The 13,966-nt window shown below is 37.3% G+C and overlaps 1 protein-coding gene and 1 long non-coding RNA gene across 4 annotated transcripts in view; one reads left to right on the forward strand and one right to left on the reverse strand.

Moving 5' to 3' along the window:
- CAMKMT (calmodulin-lysine N-methyltransferase) overlaps positions 1-13,966 on the reverse strand; it is a 420,894-nt gene that overhangs the window by 343,562 nt on the left and 63,366 nt on the right. The gene's annotated exons all lie outside the window — the stretch shown is intronic.
- Positions 4,074-12,909, forward strand: LOC131381396 (uncharacterized). The gene is made up of 3 exons (XR_009210139.1): positions 4,074-4,121; positions 4,504-4,645; positions 12,551-12,909. It is a non-coding gene; the product is annotated as an uncharacterized LOC131381396 (long non-coding RNA).

A 13,966-nucleotide genomic window follows, 5' to 3' on the forward strand; every position in this document is an offset into this window, starting at 1 on the left:
AAAAAAAAAAAAAAAAAAAGAATTGAGTTTGATTCCTAGATTAAACACATGCTATCTGTAATGACCTTGGGTATCTACTTAACCTCACAGAGCCTTTGTTTAATCATTTGTAAAATGGGTATAAACATAACCAACTTCACAGGATTTCTAGGCAAAATGAATGAAGTACTATGGGAGACATTCAGTAAATGAAAACCATTATTATGTCATGCTCCATTAGGCAAAGACTATCTCCAAAAGGAAGATATACAACTTGGTAAACTATGAACTAAAAAGGCAGAATTCAAATAATTTTAAGTTTTCTCTAAAAGGTCCTTCTGCTATGTGAATGAGAACATCATGAACTTTCCTTAACCTTAAAATTAAACATTCTCACTTCTTAAGTAGTAAATTTGACTAAAAGCTAAAGACATACCAAATAATAGCCATGACAGTCATGCAAGTTGTGAATTCAGAAACATAGTGATTAAGTCACTACTGGAAAGCCAGAATCTATTTTTGATTCACTCGGATCACCTTTATTTCATTATACATTTTATAACATCAAAGCAAAACATGGCATAATTTCAGGCACTGAATCATCATCAAACTGAGCTGTAATTAAGGATAAGAACATCATTAAGTTTTAGGTAATGCTTGCAATTGTAAGTAAGCAGTGCCTTTCTATTCTTCTGGAAAATGTCATTTAGGGGGTTTCAACAATTCTTCTAAATCTAAACTGTAAGTGCCATGCTTGAATTTTTTTTTGGATGCATGCCCAACAATAAATGATCCACAATGATCTGAGGACAGCACTCCCACCCAAGAACTTAATCAGATTAATGATGTATTTGTTTTATAAAAATGAAGTACATTAAGCCTGAGAATACCTAATTTACATACTAAATGGTTGCTAGGGACCAAAAATACTAGTGGTTTTTATAAAATCGAGGTTACAAAATTGTCTATTGTCTTGAAATCTGTTAGTAAATAGCAGTGAAATGCAAAATAATAAACAAATGTTAATTAGTAGTATTTATGTATGTAAATTCATTAGATGGTGTACCGTTGTTCAAAAGAACCTAACGATGCTCATATTTGAAAACATACGTGCCCCAGAGACAATTATGCCATTATATGAAGTTGGAAATAACAGCAAACTTACTTATAATGTTTTCTAATTGACTTGACCTCAAATTGTGATTAACATGCTACTCTGATATTTTCATTTAGGGTCCTAGTTTAATATATGCAAACATAAACAGTAAATTAGCAGTCTAGGTTTCTGCCATTTTTTGTTGGAAACCTATTAGCAACCTTTATCTAAAAATGGGAGGAGAGCTTTCACAAAATAGCTGAATTTCACCAATTCTTAAATCAGAGGAATTTACAGCATCTCTGGATGTTTCTTCTGGATTTTCACAGACACATATACACACACACAAAACGACTTCATTCATTCAACATACTTGTGTTAATTGATCTTGGGGAGATAATATTGAATAAGACAAAGTTACTACGTTGTTTGCTAAGGACATTGCCAAGTAAGCAGATAATTACCATACAATAGGACAATATTACAATTAGGGTATAAATGGAGAGCTTAGGTCAGATTGTCAATGAAAGCTTTATTTTAGAATGAAATCAAACCTCAGTCCAAATGTCCTAAATGAGTTAATATTGAAAGACAAAAATTTGTTACTTTTAGAAGCAACAAATTCCTACAGAAGAGCAAACCTAATACTAAGCCATCTGTTATTTGCAATACACTTAATAAAGTCAACAGATGGATGCACTCCCTGTGCTTCCGATAAACAGATGGTTTTTTAAAAGTCTAAAATATTCTATCAATGGAAACCTCAACCAACACCAAAAAAAAAAAAAAAAAATTCCCTCACAACCATACAGCAGCCCACAGTTGAATACTTGGTTTCTTTTCATTCAGCATACACATAATGAAGATGGCACCGCAAACCCTAGACTACCATCCTTCTGTTACCATGAGAGCAGCATCTTTTCTTTGTGAAATACGTGGGGAGACACAGGAGGACTATTCAGTTGAACTGGTTAAACATCTTTTGCACCTGGAATGTTGATGATACATCTAGTTGGCAGGCAGAAACAGCACAGCTTACAAATAACTCACCTACTCCATTTGTTTACAAAACACACATTTATTTACAAACCAGGGCACATGGACACACCACCAGACAGATGAATGCATTTGGTATGTAAAAGGGCATGGTGGGATCCCACTATAGCAAGATCTTTGATTCTAAAAGATTTCTCTTAAATTTAGGAAAAATAATACTTTGAATAAATATTGATAACCGAATTTTTAAAAAAATTCTACTCAAAAGCACTTACTTGCACAAGGTATATGTAAGCATGTTTTCAAAAGTTAATCAAATATTAGTGGTTCACGCTATACCAAGTCATTCATATGACATTATCATGCTCAGTATAATTATTTTTTAATGAACAGTTTAGGGTCAGTATATAGAACTTACTTTGCATGAAACAAAGGCAAAAATAAAACTTAAGACTTTTTTAAATTTAGACTAAGCACAAAGTGTTACAAATTCTCATAATGTCAGACACTTCCATTTTTCTTGTAAGAAACATTCTGGCTACAAAACATCTTTTCGTATACAAACTTATGAAAACCCTAAGATCATGAAACACTTATATCATTGACAACTTGGATTTGAAAAAAAATACACTTAAAGCTTACAAACTCAGTAAAAGTTCCATGATATGTATTACTTACTATGTTAATTAATCTTTCTTCACTTCTATTGATTCAGTCATGAATGTCCAGATCTTGGCTTACCTGAATCAATTACTTGCTTGGAATCAAATAATATTAGACATTCATATATAAAATATACCCTGGAAAAGGATATATATATGTATTTCAAGTCCACTGTATTTGAATACTCCCAACTATTTCAACTTGAACTAAAATTTGTAAAAAGATATAAACCAATAGATAGACCAGCTCTAATGTAACATAACTACACAAGAAAATGAGCTGGGTGTTCAAATTCCTCTCTGCCAAAAGGACCACATTTGAGATAGAATATAAGGAAATACCTTTTTGAGTTTAATGATTACTATGTCATATTTTAATATAGCTGATATTTACTGAGCATTTACCATGTGCCAACTATTAAGTTCTTTTCATTATTTAACTCATTTAATTCTCACAATAGCCACAGAAAATTAACAGTAACATCTTAGTAAAAGAAGGAAACACTGCTTGGAAAGCACATGATTTTTTTTTTTTTTTTATTTACATGAAAAGTTAGCTCAAATACAGTCTCTATTAGCAACCAGAAGACCAGTTAGTTTAGGAAATCATCTATTACAAAGAAAGAGTTAACATGTTAAAATTTAAGGCAACTTTGTTATGTTAGTCTAAGTGAAGACTTAGCCCTGCCTCTATCTGAAGTATCAAACAAAGTTTCAGAGAGCCATAAAATAATACGCATCAATTAATCATCATCTGCTGAGTCAAACATTGGAAAATAACGTCAAGAAGTTACCCTGTAATTACTTCGTGGCTCCTTGAAAACCCATTTGACATAATCACTCTTTGACAGCTGCAAGAGGGAAAATATTCTATTTCTTCTCCCACCAGTATTCTCTTCTGAGACCCAGGGGCATTGCTTTTCAGCACTTCCGGATCTGCCAAATGTTTATGAAGGAAGTGTGTGGGGTGCCTTCGTAATCAGTGCTCCCAAGGCTGGTCAGGGGTTGAGAGTTTCCAATCAAAGCTGTGGATTCAGGAGAGTCACAGTCAGGGGATGGGCAATGGGCTTATTATTACCCGTGTGCAGGGAGGAAAATTACTCAAGTACGAGAGTATCTGGTTTTATCTAAAAGACCACTGGAACATTTCTCTCCCTTTTGTCTATGACATCACATTCATTTACAAAGGAAACCCTCAGTAACCACTACATTATAATATTTTAAACATTCTTATTTCTCTGTATGTAGGGCAAGAGTTATTTCAAGCTGTGATTAAACCAGCCAAGAAGTTAAATCATCCTGGCCTTGCTGTCAAGAAAGCCTGTAATTTCCATCCAAGATTTTTGGACCCAGGACCACAGTTGGGTTTTCTGCCTATACCTGAGCTGGTAGGGGCTAAACAAAGCTTGCTCTGAAAGTGACGCACAGCCTTTTTAACAGCTAATTTCCAGGAAGTAAATTTGGTACTTGATTTCCTCTCTGAACACTTACCATTGGAGCTAACCTCTTAGACTAGTACCCCATTTCCCAATGGGAGTGTTTTCTAGTTGTCTATTACCACTCGGTTTTCATCAGGGGCATCCACCAGAAGAAAAGCCTAACCCAACAGCACAAGATGATAAGCCTAAAACCCCAGTACTTCAACAATAGGATGTGAGAGGAGCCTAGAAAAAAATTTCTGCAAAACACTCCTATCGTGGGAAACTGAAGCTTTATATTGCACTGAGAATACCTAGGTTCTTATCATGGATTTTTCATTTTTTCCATCAGAAGAGATATGAGTTAGGCCTGTGACACAGCAAGATTTAGAACGTCTATTGCACTAATGAAAATGACACTGATGTTACCTCTACAGTAAAAAAGGGAAAAATAAAGACCAGGGAAAGAAGAAAGCAACAAAGGAACTAACCAGGTAGCACTATAATAAATGGCAGCTTCTGGAGGCCATTTTATCCCATTGACAGTAACAAAAAGGGAAAAAAGTCATTTATACAATTTGGTACTTAAAATTGAATTGGGAAGTGCTAATAATATTTTCTCAATTTTCCTAAGTTTGTGAGTTATTCCTCAGAAGTTAATACAAAGATAATTTACCCCACTTCTCAAATTAAGATTAAAACTTGAAAGGGAAAAAAAGTATCAGTTTACCAAAAAAATGTTATTTATATCTTCAGGTAGAAAAAATATATATATTTAACTCAGAGGGAAAATATCTCTCATTAAAAAGAATAGGTTAATTGTGCTGACCTAATTTAAATCAATATTATTCTCACTTTTATCCTGAACCAATGCCACCTGCGTATTTGTAAGAGAATTATGTATTATTACAAAATAAATAAATTGAGTATTTCATAACTGAAATTTTTTTTTTTTTTTTTTTTTTTGAGACAGAGTCTCGCTCTGTCGCCCAGGCTGGAGTGCAGTGGTGCGATCTCGGCTCACTGCAAGCTCCGCCTCCCGGGTTCACGCCATTCTCCTGCCTCAGCCTCCCGAGTAGCTGGTACTACAGGTGCCCGCCACTACGCCCGGCTAATTTTTTGTATTTTTAGTAGAGACGGGGTTTCACCATGTTAGCCAGGATGGTCTCGATCTCCTGACCTCGTAATCCGCCCGCCTCGGCCTCCCAAAGTGCTGGGATTACAGGCGTGAGCCACCGTGCCTGGCCAACTTAAATTTTAAAGTAACTTTTTAATAACATGCTACAAAAATGATAATCTCACTTATTAAAGCTTTGTTTACAGTGTTGATAGCTCTTATAGTACTTTTGCAAATCTTTACTAATTTAACATTACAACTTCATATCTTTTCCTAATCTTATGTAATTTACCCTACTTAATTCTTTGCTTCTGGATATGCTACATTTGCCACCCAATGAGTTTATTTCACTGGTCATTTACTTTTAACAGTAAAGCCAAACTATTTGAAGGAAATAATCTCCCAACAAATCCAACACAGGAAAAAAAGACTCTTATTTATCCAGCATTGTGTGCCATGAATTGAAGCTTTATTGCAAAGAGTAAGCAATAAACAAAAACACCTCAGGGGCCTGGGAGGAGCAATGTAACCAATTACATTTAATTAAATCAAAGGATGGGAGCCCCAGGGTTGAATGAGCTGAAGAACAAATTTGCATTAACACCTAGCAGCCAAACAAGTAGCTCTGGGTCTAGTATGCAAGTACAATTGTTGCCATCTATTCTCTGCACTGAAGGGGGGCCATTAGCTAAATTCTTAGGCATTGTTTGTCCACTGATGAGAGGCTGCCTTCTCAACATTTCACTTCATCACACATGAAAATTGCCTACTAAAATAAACAGCTTCCTCTGAAAGCTCAGAAACAAACATTATTACCTGACTCCAGTTTGCAATTTGGTGAAAACTCTTCAGGGCTGCTAAAGGAGACAAAAAGAAAATGAAAGGTGTGATTCCAGGCCCTAACTTTACATTTGACGGAGATCATATGTTTGAGCAGATTATTTTGTAACATCAGAGACTACAAGGCAGTTTATTCTTTAGCTTCCACCAAGAGTACCACTGTTTTAGGTGGAATACTTTGACTTAATCCAGCACCATGAGAATCTCAAACATTCATAGCTGAAAGCCCATTGAAAATATCAAGAAGTCATAATTTCCCCCCAAAATTCTCCCATCTTTATAGAGAGCTTCTCTATAAAGAGTCCTGGATGACTAATTATTTTTATTATTTAGAGATTTTTGTCTTAATACATATATATACCCATATATCATATATAAACACTATCACAAACTTTATTTAACAAGATCATATAATGAGACCCTACATAACTATGGGTAAATTAGCACCTAACTCTGATAGGTTTTATTCTTTTGTCTTATACGTTCTTCTTTTGGTCCCATTAAAGTAACACTCTCAAACAACAACAACAAAAACCCTGGAAGAGTCATTAGTAGCTCCATTATGTTAAATGATGATGAAGTAAGTATGATAACATAGAGACCAGGAAAGAAGCAAAGAGATACAGGTCCAGCTAGGCCTATTCCCGATTGAACAAACCAAAACAGTAGTAGGAATATAATATGTATTATCTAGAAATATTAGTTTGAATTAACAGTATAATTCACCATCCATAAGACACACACACACACACACACACACACACACACACACACACATAAAACCTCCTGAGTCACCAAAGCAAACACATTCCACACTGCTTCAAAGTCAGCTTCATAGCTTGTAGGGTAGGGATGTTAGTTTGAGTCTAAGTGAGATTCTGGTATGTCTAGGCTGGTCAGATAAGAAACAATTTCGCTGGTGGGGCTCAAGGAGCCCTGTAAGAAGAGTTGGGCTCTTTGACGTTAGCCTTAAGTTCAACATGACTGGAACAAAGATGATTACAACCTATATTTCAAATATATTTCTTAGACTCAAAGCACTCTTAAAGCCCCCAAATGGATGAAGAAATGGCAGGAAAAGGCAAAATAACTTCGTGCTCTGTTTAGCTGGGTCACTCCAACAAGCAGAGCACATTGCCCAGAAACAAATGCCTTCTGCCCGTGCTTTGAGATCCTTGAAAGTCTGTAACAGTTTTACAAACTCATGGAGTCAACATAAACTTGCATTTGGAGTTGTATCTGGTGGAATTTGAGTTATTATGGTTAACGGGACTGCATAACTCTAAGCTGTGGTATGAAGCCTGAGAAAATTGAAGATATATATACATACATACAGACACACATACATATAAAATATACATATACACAAACGTACAAAAATTCAAGAAAAACCTTGGACTATGTTAACTAAAAGCATTGCCATCATCTATTGATATGGACAGGAGGCAGGGAAATACTGAGTAGAAAAGGGTGGGGTCCCTGGCGAGGGTTCCACCCTCAAGCCTGGACCCGTGTTCCTAAATGAGAACACATCTCCGCTTTCCCACCCTAGTGCTGCCTTTTTGCCCCCCACACTTCCTATCATGTGCCCATAAAAACCACAACTTCCATTGGCAGAGGAGCAGGGCAGCAGAACAGAGAAGGAAAGAAGACGTGTCTGAACATCGAGAAGAGAAGAGGCAGCTGAACATCAGAGACTATGGTCAAAGAGGAGGTGGGCTGGGAACGACCGAACTCTAGGGGAAGATTATCTTCTCATTCCATCCCATTTCCAACTCTCCATCCTGCTGAGAGCCACTTCCACCACTCAATGAAATCTCTGCATTCACCATCCTTCAAGTCCGTGTGATCTGATTCTTCCTGGACACCAGACAAGAACCTGGGTACCAAGAGGGCAGGGTGTAAAAAGCTGTCACCCTGACCCTCCATTGAGCTGGTTAACCCTTAGCCAACTGCAGAAGTCAAATGCTAAAAAAGCATTGTTTGTAACACACACCCTTGGGGGCTCCAGAGGTTGTGGGCAACCCCTAGAGGCTGCCACAGGCCAGTATGAGGTTTGTTCCTGCCAGTGCCCAAAGGCATTCACCCCAGAGACTGCACCTCCTCACCTGTGTGCTCCCTTTCCCACAAGGGGTTTGGGCACGGCAGCCGAGCAAACGAGCCACCCCTGTCACAAGTCCCATGAGGGGGTCAAAGGAACTCTCCCATTTCACTATCACATTTTTACCAAGCAGGAAAATATATGGTCTGGTTTGGGCCACAAATTCAATATAATACAAATCTAGTATATTTTGTAGCAGCTGTTTTTTGGCCTCTTGGGCTCCATGTTAATTTACCTTGAAGCCTAACAAAAAAATACATATACATGTTTTAAGATTCAGAGGATACTTTTGCTGGTTTGTGACATGAGTATATTGTATGGTGCTAAGGTTTGGTATCTCATTGTGTTTTCGATGTGCATCCCTCTAGATTCATGAAGCTGAGAATTTTTTCATGTTTGTTGGCCACTTGGATGTCTTCTTTTGAGAAGTATCTGTTCGTGTCCCTTGCCCACTTTTTAATGGCATTTTTTTTCTTGTTGATTTGTTTACCTTCCTTATAGATTCTGGATACTAGTCTTTTGTCAAATGTGTAGCTTTCAAATATTTTCTCCCTTTCTGTATGTTGTCTGTTTACTCTGTTGATAGTTTCTTTTGCTGTGCAGAAGTTCTTTTGTCTAATTAGGACCAATTGTCAATTTTTTTGTTGCATTTGTTTTTGAGGACTCAGTCATATATTATTTGCCTAGGCCAATGTCCAGAAGAGTATTTCCTAGGTTTTCTACTAGAATTTTTATAGTTCAAGATCTTATATTTAAATCTTTAATCCATCTTGTTAGTTTTTGTATATGGTCAGAGGTAGATGTCATTTCATTCTTCTGCATATGGTTAACCAGTTTTCCCAGCACCATTTATCAAATAGGGTATCCTTCCCCCATTGCTGACATTGTAGAAGACCAGTTGGTTGTAGGTATGTGGCTTTATTTCAGGATTCTCTATTCTGTTCCATTTGTCTATGTGTCTATTTTTGTACCAGTTCCATGCTGTTTTGGTTACTGTAGCCCTGTAGTTTAGTTTAAAATTGTGTAATGTGATGCCTCTGGTTTTGTTCTTTTTGCTTAGGCTTGCTTTGGCTACTTGGGCTCTTTTTTGGTTCCATATGAATTTTAGAATAGTTTTTCTAACACTGTGAAAAGTGACATTGGTAATTTCATAGAAATAGCATGGAATCTGTAAATTGCTTTGGGCAGTATGGGCATTTTAATGATACTGATTCTTCTAGTACATGAGCATGGAATGTTTTTGCATTCGTTTGTGTCATTTATAATTTCTTTCAGCAGTGTTTTAAGTTCTCCTCATAGAGATCTTTCACCTCCTTGGTTAGAAGTATTCCTAGGTATGTGTATTGTAAATGGGACTGCATTCTTGATTTGGTTCTCAGCTTGAATGTTACTGGTACATAGAAATGCTACAGATTTTTGCACATTGCTTTTGTATCCTGAGACCTTACTGAAGTCATTTATCAGGTCTAGGAGTCTTTGAGCAGAATCTTCAGGGTGTCCTAGGTACAGAATCACATGGTCAATGAAGAGAGAGAATTTAATTTCATTTTTCCCCATCTATATGCCTTTTATTTCTTTCTCTTGCCTGATTGCTCTGGTTAAGACTTCCAGTACTACATTGAATAGGAGTGGTAAGAATGGGCATCCTTGTCTCGCTCCAGTTCTTAGGTGGAATGCTTGAAACTTTTGTCAGTTACCAATTATGTTGATTTACCCACCTTTTCCAATTCTATTTTATAACAACACTAAATTATTTTAAAAAATATTTAAACTATGTTTTAGTGATAGCATAATTTCTAATTATTTGTATAAATTACTTGGTAAAATGATTCTCATGGTATTTTTTTTAAGTCATGAACAAAGCTATTAAGTTTTCTGCTTAAAAGATACAATCCTGGATGGGCACAGTGGCTCACGCCTGTAATCCCAGCACTTTGGGAGGCCAAGGCGGGTGGATCACCTGAGGTCAGGAGTTCGAGACCAGCCTGACCAACATGGTGAAATCACCTCTCTACTAAAAATACAAAAATTAGCCAGGCGTGGTGGCATATGCATGTAATCCCAGCTACTTGGGAGGCTGAGGCAGGATAATGGCTTAAACCCGGGAGGTGGAGGTTGCAGTGAGCCAAGATCATGCTATTGCACTCCAGCCTGGGCAACAAGAGTGAAACTCTGTCTCAGGAAAAAAAAAAAAAAAAAAAAAAAGATACAATCCTACATAGAACCAGAGAGATAATACACTGGTCTCCCTGAAATATGCAACATTTTATTCTTTGAGTCACAATACTGAATGTGTTCTAATTGTGAATATTACAGGAGGATATGAAATCTATTTATCAAAAGGGGTACTTTTTTGTTTCATGTTCTAGATCACGTATATCCCTAAAACCTTACAGTTTTGTCCCCATTCCACTCTGTTCTTTTTCTTTTTAATTTTTTTATTTTTATAAGTTATTGGGGAACAGGTGGTGCTTGGTTACATGAGTAAGTTCTTTAGTGGTGGTTTGTGAGATTTTGGCACACCCATCACCCAAGCAGTATACACTGCACCCAATTTGTAGTCTTTTATCCCTCACTCCCTTCTCACCCTTTCCCCCTAAGTCCCCAAAGTCCATTGTGTTATTCTTATGCCTTTGCATCCTCATAGCTTAGCTCCCACTTATGAGTAAGAACATATGATGTTTGGTTTTCCATTCCTGAGTTGCTTCACTTAGAGTAATAGTCTCCAATCTCATCCAGGTTGCTGTGAATGCCATTAATTCATTCCTTTTTATGGCTGAGTAGTATTCCATCAGGCCTGGTAGTTAAAGATCAACTCCTGACCTAACCGCTTGTGTTATCTATAGATTCCAGACATTGTATGAGGAAGCACTGTGAAACTTTCTGTTCTGTTCTGCTAGCCCCCATCACTGATGCATGTAGCCCTCAGTCACATAGCCCCCACTTGCGCAATGTATCACGGCCCTTTCACATGGACCCCATAGAGTTGTAAGCCCATAAAAGGGACAGGAATCTTTACTTTGGGGAGCTTGGACCTTGAGATGCGAGTCTACCGATGCTCCCAGCTGACTAAAGCCCATTCCTTCCTAAAACCGGCGTCCAGGAGGTTTTGTCTGTGACCAGTCCTGCTACAGGAGGGCTTGAAAAACATTAAGAAATACATACGGTACAGAAACATTAGATAATACACAAGGTATAGAAGTGGTATAAGAAAGGAAATATAATAGCAAATAGTACAAGAGGACGAGAAAAGAAAGCTGTGTAAGACAGAAAATATAATTACAGAACACTACTTGGCTCTGTAATTAATGTAATTTGCATAGTTCAAATAATATACATGCTAAATATTCATAAAAACAAAAACAGCTATACATACACCCACATACATACATACGTATCTCAGGAGTGTTGGTGGGTGGTCAATAAATTTTCTAAAATTGATGAATCAAGAAATACCATGATAAACATATTTTTAAAGAAATATGGAAATAACTGCCAGAAGACTACTTAGAAAAGTTAAAAATGTTGGCCTCTAAGAAGCAGGACAGGTTAGAAAAGGAGACTGTTGATTTTCATTATAAAGCCTTCAACATATTTTATTTTAACCGTATGTATATGTTACTTTGATTTTAAAAACTGAGCCATTACTGTGCCCCAAATGTAGTGTTAAGTGCAGAAAACACAAAGACAAATTAAAACTTCCTGCTCTCCAGCAGTTCATAGTCCATGGGGAAGATGACATACAAAACAAAATTACAATTCATTGTGATAACTAGGCTCATAGAATTATTTATAAGATGGCATCTCTGCAGCACAGGAAAACAGAAAGGGAAGAGACAGAGAACGGATGCTTGAAGTGCTATTTGAGTTAAGGGTTTTGGCCCAGCACAATGGCTCATGCCTGTAATCCCAGCATTTCGGAAGGCCAAGGCAGGCAGGTGGATCACTTGAGGTCAGGAGTTCGAGACCAGTGTGGCCAACATGGTAAAACCCCATCTCTACTACAAATACAAAAATTAGCCAAGAGTGGTGGTGCATGACTGTAATCCCAGCTACTCAGGAAGCTGAGGCAGGAGAATCACTTGAACCCAGGAGGTAGAGGTTGCAGTGGGCCGAGATCGCACCATTGCACTCCAGCCTGGGTGACAGAGGGAGACTCTGTCTCAAAATAAATAAATAAAATAAAATAAAATAGAGTCCTGATGTCTGAATCTGTGCATATGAGTACTGCTCACTCCTAGGATAACTCTATTGAAACCAGGATGATCAGTAGAATAAATATTATTCCTCTTGAGGTAGTCTAAAAAATAACTGTTTGTGATATCTTTATTACTGCTGCAGGTGGAAGATACAGAGTGAAGACGAGAAGGAAAGAAAATCTGAGACTAAAGGTGTAATGGACATTTGGTATACCATACCACGTTGATTCTGAACAAGGAGCTCACTTTACAGTGATAAAAATAAAGCCATGGGCTGATAACCCAGAGAATTCACTGGTTCTATGCATCTCTTCATCAAAAAGCAGCTCACCTCTTAGAGAAGCTGAACTGGAAACTCCATTAGAGTGTGAACTGGGAGACAAAACTTTGTGAGGGTAAAACACTGATCTACAAGATAAAATTTATGCTCCATCTGGCTGGAGATGTTTGAAAATTAAAAACAAAAAACAAAAAAGAAACTTATGCCCCAACTAATGACCAATATATTTGGATAGTCCAATTCTGGACTTTGAATCTTGAGGGAGTAAGGCAAAATACAGATGCAGGTGATAAAGTATTTGCAGCAGCAACAGCAGAAGTAGCATTAAGAATCCAGTAGTGATAGCACTGATGTGTGTCTGAGAGGAGCATCCATACAAGACTGATCCTGCAGGTTGATCTGGTGTAGAGGTTCCTGGCTGGGTCCCTCTTTATTTCCCAAGCCCCATTTTCTAGCCTTCCCCAAGTTCTGAGAATTGCCCAATATTCAGCAAATTTATTTCTACATAAGTTAGTCAACATTAATGTGCTAGTCCATTCTTGCATTGCTATAAATAAATACCTGAGACTGGGTAATTTATAAACAAAAGAGGTTTAATTGGCTCACAGTTCTACAGGCTGTATAAGTATTGCACCAGCATCTGCTCAGCTTCTGGTGAGGCCTCAGGGAGCTTTTACTCATGAGACAGTGCAAGGGAGGTGCTACACACTTTTAAACAACCAGATTCTGCAAGTACTCACTATTACAAGGACGGCACCAAGCCATGAGGAATCCACCTCCATGACCCAACACCTCCCACCAGGCCCCACCTCCAACACTGGGGATTACATTTCAATGTGAGATTTGACAGGGACATATATCCAAACTATATCACGCAGGTTGATCTGTGTAGAGGTTCCCGGGCCTAGCCTGCCTTGGTTCCTCTTTATTTCCCAAGCCCCATTTTCCAGCCTTCAGAATAGACTCTGAGAATTGCTTGATATCCAATGAATTTATTTCTACTCAACATCAGTTTCTATTACTTTGCAACCAAAAACTCGACACAGAATGGAAATGATGAAACATCAGAGAGATTAAGATTCCTAAATCTTTAAAACATTCTTATCCATTGTTGTTCTAAAAACCATAATTGATTCGTGTACTCTAAGTTTTCTCTGTTTTTGATTTAGTAAGAAAAAGAGAATGCTTTCAAAACAAGAAAATTAGGTATTTTACCTGGAACAATTAAGAATTCTATAAGCCTGTTATGAATATTAAGTAAACTTTAGTTATAAAAAG

The sequence above is a fragment of the Hylobates moloch genome, unplaced genomic scaffold, assembly GCF_009828535.3.
Source record: "Hylobates moloch isolate HMO894 unplaced genomic scaffold, HMol_V3 SCAFFOLD_15, whole genome shotgun sequence".
Taxonomy (NCBI): domain Eukaryota; kingdom Metazoa; phylum Chordata; class Mammalia; order Primates; family Hylobatidae; genus Hylobates; species Hylobates moloch.